We start from the raw sequence: 4,351 nt of genomic DNA on the forward strand, positions 1-4,351 counted from the left end.
TCATTCTAATTAGCAGAACTGCAAAACTTGTGATCATGTCCTGATCTTTTGTAATGTCGTATATATCCAAATGTGCTGTCAGTATCTTTCATTTGCAGTCATGCTGGAGCCCAACCCTCAATAGCTTGTTCAGGCAAGAGGGGCAATGCAAAGAACAGCGAACTGGAAAAGGGTTGGTTGTACGGTACATGCTGGTTGGTTGCACCTCATACACCCCCACACCTTCTCAAACAATCCATCAAGATATTTGAAATGACTTGTTTGAGGGGGGAAAAAAATCGCAGTTATGTAAGGACTGGATATGCATATACAGAAATGTCAAATAGGACTAGTTGCATGTTTTTCCAACTAGAACATATTTCAAACGAAGAGATTATTCACCCTGTTTTTGTTAAATTGTAAATGTATGTGAGGCATTTCTTTAAAGCTGCAACACTGTAAGACATTAACAGGTTCAGATTTGCCTAAAGGGTCAAAGGTCACCGCCCAGCAACAGACCATTACATCCCAATACAACAGGCACTTAACAAATGGGCCGGGAGGGAAAGTTAACTACTTTACACATATTACAACTTTTGCTGTAAAAACAGGGGAATGAGTCAGTCCAGTCTTACTGCCAAATTTATTTCCAAACATTGCTAATATGTGACATGTCTGAAATGGAGAGTTACAATGAAAAGGAAGAACCATTGCTGGATTTATTAATAACCACAGTGTTTTTAAAATACCATACTGCTGAGAATCCCTGTTGAGCACTGGTTGGCTATGCATGCACTCCCTACATCGCAGATTTTTATGAGTGGTTGAAATGGAATGCTTCATTACTAATGATACAATATTATACTTCATTTTCTTGCTCTCTTCTTGTCTTTTCATTTCTTTAATAGTGTGGTTGAATGGATCTTCATTATAGTGGAAAAAACTGTTTAAAACTAATGAATATGGAACCAACAGTTTTTACAATCATTTCAGAATGAATGTTTTTGTAGGCTACTATTTGTACTTTAATATGTTTTATAACACACAGAGGATCCAAACTAATAATAATAATACTAATAATAAAAATATATTAGTTTGGTTTTGGGCAAAAGGTCTATAATACTAACCTTATATGCTGAAAGAAAAACAGTAATACTGTAAAGTAACTTTTCTGTGTTTTAATATATAAATATATATATATTTTAAAATGTGCTTTATTCCTGTGATGACAAGGCTTATTTTTTCTGTATCATAGTATCCTTCAGAAATCAATCTAATATGCTAATTTGAAATCATTCTAATATGCTAATTTGAAATCATTCTAATATGCTAATTTGGTGCACTGAAATTTTTCTTATTATTATTAAAGTTGAAAACAGAAACATTCTATCGAGATTCTTTGATAAAAAGAAAGTTAAAAACAACATTTATTAAAAACAGAAATCTTCTGTAACATTTGAAATGTCTTTATTGTCAATTTTTTTCAATTCAATGCATCCTTGCTGAACGTTTGAATAGTAGTGTATTTTGTATTATTAAACAAAATTCTAAAGAAGATATTGTAGTTTAAAGAACTTAGAGGAGAAAGGCTTTTTGTGGCTCAACTATTATTGTAACACATTTATCTTGTTTATCCCATGACCTGAAGTATGTTATGCTTTGTGAAACCACTTCCTGCATTTTTTCACATTAGTTCCTGCAAGCAATTCAGTTTTCAACTGTAGCAGCTCCATATGATAAGGATAAACAACACAACTCTATCACACTCTATCGTCCGTTAAATAAAACCAGATAGTTAGTTTGGATGTTAACACATGAAGCACATGTTTAGGTTATCAAAACATTTTAGTGCTTACTTGAAACTGTTTATTCCAATGAATACAACTTCTGTCTTCGCAAACAGATGTGTGTGTTTCTACACACAAAATGAAGCATCTACTCTATCGCTTGAAATAATTCAAATACTGAAGTTAGGCAGTTACTCACATTTTAAATTAGCAGCAGTCTCAACAGCTACATAACCGATTTTGACCTGCCAAGAAATACTTACAGTAAGATATGAAAATGGAGCCCAATAAATAAATAAATCAACTCATATTTTATTATATCAAAGTTGACATGGAAAGTAAACATAAAAACAAAATATATCATCACACACAAAGCCGTTTGTCCCATGGAAGCCTTCAGATATGAAACTGAGAGCAGCTGTCAGGAGATATTTGGCATTATTAATCACATGCTGGAGAATACAAATACTTGAAGCATGAAAATACTTTGGGGGATACTTATAAACCAAAGGTTTATCCATTACCACTTTCAGTCATTAAGATTCATGTAGAGTTGTTTTTCATAATGTTTTGCATTCTTCTGTTGGTTACCTTCCATCTTTGTCATGAACAGGAACTATCTTCACTTTCGCAGCCTCTTTAGCTGACACAGTATGACCATCCAGCGTGAGGAATGATCGAGGTCTCCATCCTAGTCCTGGAAGGTCCAAAGCTATGAATTTCTCAGCACATAATAAGGTAATGACTGTGTGTACAGTGCCGTTTGAATCTGGATTCCAATACATCGCAGTTGGATCCATGGACACAAGGATTTTTCCAAGAAAAGTAATCTCAATTCATTTAACTTCTATGATGGATCCAGAGTGGACGTGGAGTTTTTGGATTTGCAGATGTTATCGTCTCTTGTTTTTGTCAGAGATCGCACATTTGTCTTTGCAACACACATGCTGATACCTACTAAAGCCACATAACATGCTGCATTTTCCCCAGTGCTTTCAACATCTCAAATGGTTGTAGTTAATGCTAAATTTTCACTAGAATCCTCTTCTGAGTTGTTTATCTTCAAGGGTGATAGACCATTTTGACTTTTGCGTACATACTTGAGCTTTGAGTTGAGAGGCCATAAAATGTCAAATAACTGGGTTTCCAGATGCTAATAGAATCTCCACAAACATAATAATCAAAACATGGCATAGCATAATATATAACAGTCCAAACACTGAGAATTTTGATATTTATTGAAGCCTGGGAGTTGGTTGGCACTTTGTTCATATTTGCATGCTGTCCAAAAAGACACAGCTGTCACACAATCTGAAAGTCTGTCAACGTTTAGAGACTAAAACATGTCACAGTATATTATGTCAGTATGTTAGAACAAAAATTAAACCCCTCAGCTAAAAATGCTGTAAAAATATTGAGGAATAGAATAGAATAGAATAGAATAGAATAGAATAGAATAGAATAGAGTATGTTGATGATGCAATAAAAAGGCATCTGAAGTGCAAAATAAATAAAAAATAACCCCACTGTATAACATAAACTTGATTATGAATTTATGCAATGCATAAAGTTTTGTAAAATAAATGCTGAAAACATTTTTTTTTAACAGTGGCAAGTATTTTTTTTAACAGTTGTACAGTCTTGGATCAGCTCAAGGGAAGTATGTCAGAAAAACTCATTTGCAGGGTATCCCGAGGAGGTGCATGATGTTTTATGGCTGGATTTGGCCAAAATATAACAGGGAAAAGACCTAAACTCTAAGTATAATTGACATTACACAGAAATGAAGCACATTTCCCCTCATGAACTGTGGTTAAGAGGCCATTCTTCCACAATAAACTTGCATGGAAACGTTTAAGGACAAACTTTGGACAGTAATAAGCAGCAATGACATATGGAGGGAAATTTTAAAGGACTTGTCTGGTTTATACCTTTGCGCATGTACTCTATAGCATAACTGTTTTTCTCTTTTTTTTTCAGAGATATAAGTAGCCTAATAGTAATTTCTGTAGAAGTAGTTTTGTTAACCTGTTAGAATTGGCTAGAATTTAGTACATTGTAGAGTTCAGAGTGTAACGTTATGATATAAGTGTCTAGCTGTGACTCTGCATAATGGTCTTTTCCAACAAAACACAACCACACACATGGTTTGTATGAAAAACACATTTCCTGCATTCTTTTTTAAATACGGCAACGTGTCACCAAAGGCTAAGAAATTTTTATTTTCAGTATGGTCTTGCATGGACAAAGGTGCCCATGGCAATCTTATACTGTATTGTAAAATATAAACTGGGTTTATATTTATTTGGTGAGTATAGCAGTGTAATACGCTGGGAATAATGTACGGTACAGTCAGCAGGTCAACCTATAGGCATTTATTTGTCCATATAATGACCAGCTAAATGTATCCCTTGTGCAGTATGTAATACAATAAGCACAATAAAGATGCAGTAAATAAGGAATAAGAGATGCATATAAATAATTAATGTTTCAAATGACTATTCATATTGGCGTAATTTTGATGTATTTGCTATCTGAAGGGCCTGTATGGGTGTAGGCTGCTGCACGCAATGTACTGGTTACAT

Source organism: Cyprinus carpio, chromosome B15 (assembly GCF_018340385.1).
Source record: "Cyprinus carpio isolate SPL01 chromosome B15, ASM1834038v1, whole genome shotgun sequence".
In the NCBI taxonomy this organism is placed as follows: Eukaryota; Metazoa; Chordata; class Actinopteri; order Cypriniformes; family Cyprinidae; genus Cyprinus; species Cyprinus carpio.